The sequence below is a fragment of the Erithacus rubecula genome, assembly GCF_903797595.1.
Source record: "Erithacus rubecula genome assembly, chromosome: 3".
In the NCBI taxonomy this organism is placed as follows: Eukaryota; Metazoa; Chordata; class Aves; order Passeriformes; family Muscicapidae; genus Erithacus; species Erithacus rubecula.
Genome location: NC_136689.1, coordinates 125,899,199 through 125,906,911, shown reverse-complemented (window position 1 = coordinate 125,906,911; position 7,713 = coordinate 125,899,199).

The window sequence follows — 7,713 nt, the reverse complement described above, 5'->3', positions numbered from 1 at the left end:
CTGTTGCATAGTTGCTTCCTCTCCAGACCTTGCCAAAACTACCCCATTGTTACACTGAAAGCAAGTAATGGCAGCTGTTAAACATGTGGTTCAACTTTAGGGATCAGTCCCAGGCATGAAAATTAGTTTTTGCTTGGGTTAAATGCAAGTAGCAATTAGGTGCCTCTGAATAGTGAGAACAGAAGTAGTTGGAAGCTGCTGCCCAGAGCAAGATCCTGCCTGAGAAGCACATTCACCCTCAAGGTTCATCCCTGACCACAGGCACAAAGGTGGAGGACTGGACTGGTTGCAACTGTATGCACTAGGGAAGCAAAGGCTTGAAGATGGGCATGATTTTGGGAGAAAAACATTCATTTCAGCTATGATATTCATAGGGTACTAAACAAAGCCTGGCTTGTCTTCCTGTAGTATTGCCTTGTCCTGTTTAGAGCTGTTCCCCAAAAACAGTGGATTACAAAAATAAATTTAAAAAAACCACAAAGAAAAAAAAAAAAATAAAAGTGAGTCTAATTTAAAAGGAAGAAGAAATGAGCTTAAATACCCAGAAGGGCCATATTGTTAGTTTTTTTCATAGAACCCTTCCAGTCTTATGCATTTTGGTTCAATTGTGAATCTAGTGCAGGAAGCATGCTCAGGTTCCTCAGAGCAGCAGTCAACATCCTGGAATGATGAAGATGAGGAGTATCAGTATGAATGATTAAGGAGTCAGAAACCCACTCAGTGCCATCAGGCTTTGAAAGTCACCCTTCTACTGAATATAGGCAGCAGTGATAGTGTCTGTGGCAGTAAGTGAGGGTAGTGTCCCTCTGTGTGCCTTCAAGTTAAAATAAAAACTTGTTTTCTTCAGGCAAACCAAATCCTCTAAGCAAGCCTGGATATGTTGTCCCTTGTTGTCCCTGTCCCAGCTGCTAAGTTAGTGTAGTTTTCCAGTTCAGCAAAACTTTGGTCTCTTCAGAGCTCTGAAAGTCTACAGTATAGTGTGTAGCCAAGGAAGTGCAATTCTATTTCCAAATCCACAGGCTCACTCTTGCAATTGCACCCAATCTTGAATTCTTGTTCTATTTCTGTGGGAGAACCAGGATTCTTGAGTTGTGTCTCAGCCAAAAGAGAATTTTCTTTGCCTACAATTTTCTAGAAATGTCAACATATCACTGACACGTTGGCTCTTGACAGATAAAGTGGGATGTTGCAACTGGAAAACAAAAAGAAAAAATGTCTGAGTGCTGCAGAAGATCCTTCTCAAATTGAGCAGAGGCAATAGTTACCCTGTTGAATCACAGTGGGGCTGTGTCTGGGTCATTGAAAAGATTTGTTGTCTGAGAAAACACATTTAAAAATTCTTCTCCTTTCTTCAGCTATCAGGGTACCACTGGGACTTGAGCAGGTCTGTAGATCTGCCGCATAATGTGTGAATGGCTGTATCTCACCATGGAGTCAAGAGTTGAGCTGTTATGAGTACAACATAAATAAGATCAAAATCAGAGTTGACTTGTGAGGGGAGATAGAGTGGCTGTGGGTAAGAGCAGGAAAGTGGGGCCGGAGAAATCAGATCAAAATACAAAACAGAAAATGTTTGGGGGAGATAGATTTGAAATATTTTGCACCATCTCAACTGGTTTTATCAAAACCTGCTTACCATTTTGAAAATGGCAGGTCATTTAGGTCTTCTCAAAATTACTGAAGGAAGAGGTGGCACAGTTTAATTAGATTTTCTCATTATAAGTTTCTCTATAGACATCTCAAGTCATCCCAAGTATTGCTGTATCACTCTGGAATAAGAAAATCCACTGAAATAAATGTATTTACTACATAATTACACTGATATTACTTAATAAAAGGTTTGTCTGAAAGACTTCAAACAGGATGCTTCACAAACACAGGCATGAGCTGAACATTGTAACAGAGATTAAGGTGAAATAAATCTTCACACATCTGAAGACTTATGTCTTAGATCTTTTCATGTCTGAAGGATTTTACTACTGTGTCCTCTTTCCTGCTATTACAACAACCCCATATAGGACTGAAAACATATTCTATTCCTCAAAAGTTTTTTTGCTCATCTGTATGAGACAGATGCCTCTGTTTACATGGCAAGTACAAGAAGTTATGGTAAAGCTACACAGATAAAAATTAAAGTATAGCAGTTTCAGTGGAAGTAAGGACAAATTGCATTTAAGTTAGGCTTCAATGGGCAGGATGGGTGGACATTAAAAGGAAACACAAAAGTGAAGAGAAACAGAGCCTGCATCACTTAAATGTCATTGGCTTCTACCCCATGTGTCACAAGCCCATTCATGGCACTTGTTGCTTTCTCTGCAGTTCAGAGCTTGCAGTGATGAGCCCATGTCAGTTGAGGTTTTTTGTCCCAGTGGTATCTCATGTGATGGCAGTATTTTTGGGTTTGCTAGTTTGTTTGTTCCGATTTTAGGGATTTTTGTTGGAGGCAGAGAGAATTGCTCCTCAGTTTTTTGCCACCCCTGAGTTGCCAGCCTTCATACTGCAGCAGTCACAGTCCAGCCCTGCACCAACAGGTATGTGCCCCAGGGTGAATTAGACTAGGTATTCTAGCAGCAGCTTTCCTTTGGCAATGTACTGTGTAACTCAAGTATCCTAAGATCTCAATTTTTATGAGCACATGGTAGTATTTCAGCTAAGGAATATTTTTAACTTTGAGGAAACAGGAACATGAGACTGCTGGAGCCATAGAGTTAGTTTTGCTCTTGGATCCTCCCATGAATGCAACAACATCCACCTGAGCAGCACAGCTGCCACCTCCACAGCAGCTGGGGAGAGTTTCTTCCAGAGCTCTCCCACCTTCACAGCTACAGTCTGCCTATACATGTTCACAAATTCCTTCTCTGTTCATTCAAAATCAATTTAGAGGCAATCATTCTCAAATCAGTACAGACTATGACTCATATAAGCTTCTCTCCTTCTATTCTTTGTGCCTCTTCTCTCCTTCTATTCTTTGTGCCTCTTTGTAAATAATTTTCCACCCACTTTCAGGCTTTTAAATTATTCTTTTAATGAACTGGAAAACATTCTCTAAGTCTTCTCTTGCATCTCTCTTACAAATTTCCCCTACCCCATTTTTGCTCTTAACTTACCATCCCTTATCATAGATGGCTTGGACAGTGTCTGTCCTCTCAGGTGAACAGAGAGATGTGCAGTACAGCAGCATTTCACACCTCTCCTGCAAATGCCTCACCTTTACATTTTTCGTGCTATTATAACTTCAGAGCAATTTAATTATTCTGAAACCAATACATTGTGCTCATATGATGCTATATCCATATCAGGAGATCCCAGTTTTCACAGATTACTTATACTGAGTTACTGGCCATGCGTTTTGTACCACTGACCTTGGTCTTATTTGTCCCCATTCCACCTTCTCCGTGTTGTAAATTTTTTTGGCAAAATATTCTGAACTTATACTCTTAAATAGTATCATCTTCCAGCCAATAATCCGTGGTTAATCAAGTAATTTGTATATCCTCAGAAGCCAAAGATAAAATTCCTGCTTCTTTTCAATTAACCAGTCTTTTCTGCTCAAAAAGCTGCCTTGCCAGATGGTTTGTGCTTCCTCCTCCCATCTCAGACAGATCTGGCTCCCAGAGATTGGGAAAGAGCCCAGCACTGACAGCAGGGAGATTCCCAGCCAGGGGTATCTCCCTGGAAGTGGTTCTTTAGATAAACCTCAACGTCCCTCCTGCCTATAAAAATATTGTTCATAATTTTGGTTCTCTGACAGATCAGCAAAATGGACTGGCAGAGCTTGTGAAATAAAATGGCAAACAGAAAGGTAGCATCCAAATCCACCCTTCAATTTGAAAAGCAAAGTGTAATCCTTTACAGGAATCTGGAGGGCTAATGTAACAAGGAATGTATCCTCCCCTGAAATGAAGGATTCATTTCAGAACACGCTGATACTTTGGCGCAGAACAGTGACTTCATCAGCAAAGTCAAAAATAAGAAAAAAATATTATTTAGAAGTTATTACCTCTGGGCCAAATCATCATATATCACAAATTTGGATTAATCTAAACAAAGCTACATTTGTTTTTATCAGTTCCAAATCCACTTATTTCCCATGGTCTGGTGAATTATATTTCCAAATTTTTTATTTCCTAATATTTTCCAAATGTTGTTAGAATTTTAGGGAAACAGTATTATATTTTCCATTTTCCTTTTTCCCATGTTCTACCACTCAATAATCTTTCATAAGGATTTTTATTTTATTTCACAGAGAAGCTCTTCAATAAAAACAAAAAAGCTGATCTGCTAGTTCTTGTTAGCAAACATTGCAAGATGTCAGGTGGGTGAGGAATCATTAAAGAAGAATTGCATATTAAAACTCTGTAGTTTTGGAATATCAGATATTAAATTAAAGAAGGAAACTTACTGCCCATTACCTTGGAATGTGGCTACCATTCATGGCAAGGTCCAAAGTAAAAGCAAGGAAAAATGACTGTTAACAAATTCCAGTCTTGATTTCATTTTTTCATTCTCAGAGTGACAAATGTCTTCAAATGTCCACTTAGTATTAAGTTGAATTATCTACTTGAGATTGGGAAAAATAGCATTCATATGCTAAAATTTCATCCTATTTCTGCATTAGTGCTATGTTCTTTTAAATCAAATTTTCTCTGAAAAGAATGAAGCAGAGGTTTATAATTCATATTTTCAAGATTTCTCACAGCTGTGCCAAAGCCTACACCACAGGCTTTGATCCAGTTTTCTCTTGTACATTCTTCTGGATGTTTTCAAAATATTCATTAATAATCTGAGAAATTAGTCTGCTAAATGTCTTTGAAATTCAGCTTAAAATATCTCTGCCTTAACATAGTTAATGTGGTAACTATATTTTGAAAAATAGTCAGTCACTCAAGTATAACCCATATCTCATAAAACCATACTTGCCATCTGTAATAAAGTTGTAATTTTATTTTATTCCCTCACTGAATAATTTTAATGTGTTTAGATGGTATCCTGACCACCCATGCAGAATACAATGGCTTATTGCTGCCTCTTCCTAATCACACACACTGTACCCACATTTCCTAGTTCTTTCAGATGTTAATGCCTACTTACATTTACCAGGCACCATTCACTTTGATTCTTCCTTCCTTCAAAATTCAATAGTGAGAGCTAGCCAAAGCCCACTCCTTCAAACTCCACCTCGCTTGAGGGCTTCTAATTTTGTCAAATCAATGTGAAGAGATTTGTTTGGGGTGGAATTCCTCTTCTGCTCCACTTGAGGACCTCTTGCTTGCAGTGTGAGGCTCTGCCCAGCTTTGCACTGTAAAGTGTAGAGGGTAGAGAACAGTTTGCAGTGAGTGACTTCTTAGGTGAAGTATGCTTATAATAGTTTTTTTTCAAATTTTCTGCTTAGCAATCCCTCTGTGCTATGCTACTATCAAAATTATTTGCTAATTAAGACACATTAATATCTCTTGGTACCCCATGTGCCCATGGCTAGTTTTAATGGGACAGTAAACTTGGCCAAATTAAGAAATGTAATGGGGTTAATGAGTTCAAAGATTATCTCATCTGGGTGGAGGCAACTTTTGGAGTAAGGACCTCTGAAGCACCATTCTGTCACATATTGGGTATTGAGATAAGCTCCCAAATTTAGAAACTCAGGTGGTGCCTGATCTGTGGCCATGGGACACTCCCCAGTATGCAGAATGGGACAAGTGTGTTCCAGCCAGTCCCTGGCCTGGGCAGCAGCAGGACCAGGCCCATCATCAGTCAGGAAACTTTTCTCCTGTGCAATTACTCAGAAACCTTCTGCATTCACATGTGTGAGAAAGAACCAGGTGCTCAAAGCTATTCAGATTTGAGATAAACTGCTTTCTAGAATAAGCCTTCTTATTCATTGAGAACTGATGTCAACTATTGAAACTGAACTTTTAACTGAGACACTTCAGGCTAGTTGCCTAAATTTTAATGGAATGTATCCAGGCCCTAACACATACACTAATTCTTCTGGGTAGCTGTAGACACAGCAAAATTCATTATTTTCATGAAAGCACTTACTAGTCAGTCTTTACCATACCATATCTGCTGGCAGCATGGAGACAAGTGTGTGTTTATAATAACAAGACAGCAGAAATTTCAGGCAGTGCTTTGAATAATGCATTTTTCAGTATTTGCTCAGGCTTCCTAAACCCCAAGCAAAATATAAAAACCCAATGTTGCTCTTTTTGTGAGGTTTATACCTCTGGTTTTTAATGGGAATTATCTTAAAGGACAAGTTCATTTTTTTTACATGCTACCTACTATGAATACATCTAAAAATTTCACTGCCACTTGCATTTTTCTGTTGGTATAAATTCTCCTAATTTTAACTCAGCCCCACAGCTCTGTGATTGGACTTTAGCCTGACTTAGCTCTCCAGCCATTTCCAGCCTCATCTCTTTAAAATGATACACTACTTGCATCCTGTAATGGAACTTAAAGATTTTACCTGTTCACTAGGGATCAGATACTCTAGTGATGCCAATTAATTCCTATGGATTAGAATCTGGTTGGGACTGATAGCCTCATTGTTACTCACATTCAGTGGAGGTAACTACATGGCAGCCACAGAATTGCACAACCAGTGTCTATGAGATATTGTGAACAATCAAAAATTTTGCTACTAGCAAAAGCCACAACTGACCACAACTGCACAAAAAGTATGCAGCAGCTTGATTCTTGCACATGTACAGAAATCACTGTAATTGTATGGGTGTGCATAACTCAATTCAGCATATCCGGCTAAGAGCTGACTTCAGGATTCTTTGTCTGAACTTTGAAAACCTTTCACAGCATTACTCCTACCTCCTCATCCAAATGTTTAAGTCCCTGTACATTTAAATATCAAACCTTATTTCTTATTCTCAACTAGTAAATCTTGTCTCCTTCTAAAGCCCTCATGAAATATTAGTGTTATTGGGCATGTTCTGTCATAAGTATGACTTGGTGGATTATATTGCCAAAATACATTTGTGATCTGTCTGAGCTTAGTCATTTTAAATCCATCCATTAATACACATCTGCTCACAGCTGAGTAAAATTCTCTACTGTAAATGTAAAAGATAAATTTCCTAGCTAGTCATTTTGGTAGGTGTTTTCTGTGTGTGCTTTTTGTGTTATTTACTCCTAGACACTGGATCTTGTGTCTCCTAGATTCTGGATGCCATCCCTGACTGGGATGAAATACTTTCTCTTGGCTTCTTTTGAGCTCAGTGGTGTGGCTTTGGTGGGCCAGATTTTCACCCATGGGGCCAGATTTGAAAACTTCTAGTATCTGAGGGGTTCACATGGCCTTAACTGGTGCATCTGTCCTGGCACAAATCTGCAGTCTGGGTCAAATCCATGGGTTTGCAGAGAGGAGGGGAGACACCATCAGCAGTATCAGCAGAAGGTTTCTTCTGACAGCCTTCTCACTCTGTCAGCCCAGGCAACTTGAACCATTCCATGGATATTTGGGATACACAACCAAGTCATTGCTGTTAAGGTCACTAAGAACAATAAATTATTTTGTACCAGCATTTTGTTACTAGTAGTAACAGTCTGTATAGACATTTCTGCCTTGCTGCACCTCTTAGATAGTGACTGGGTTTATCCCTCACTAAAATGCCTTCAATAAAAAGGGTACAAAGTTATTTCACATTTCCAGTGGAGAAAGAGACAATGTCAGATGAGACAACAACAGAATTAAGTTTA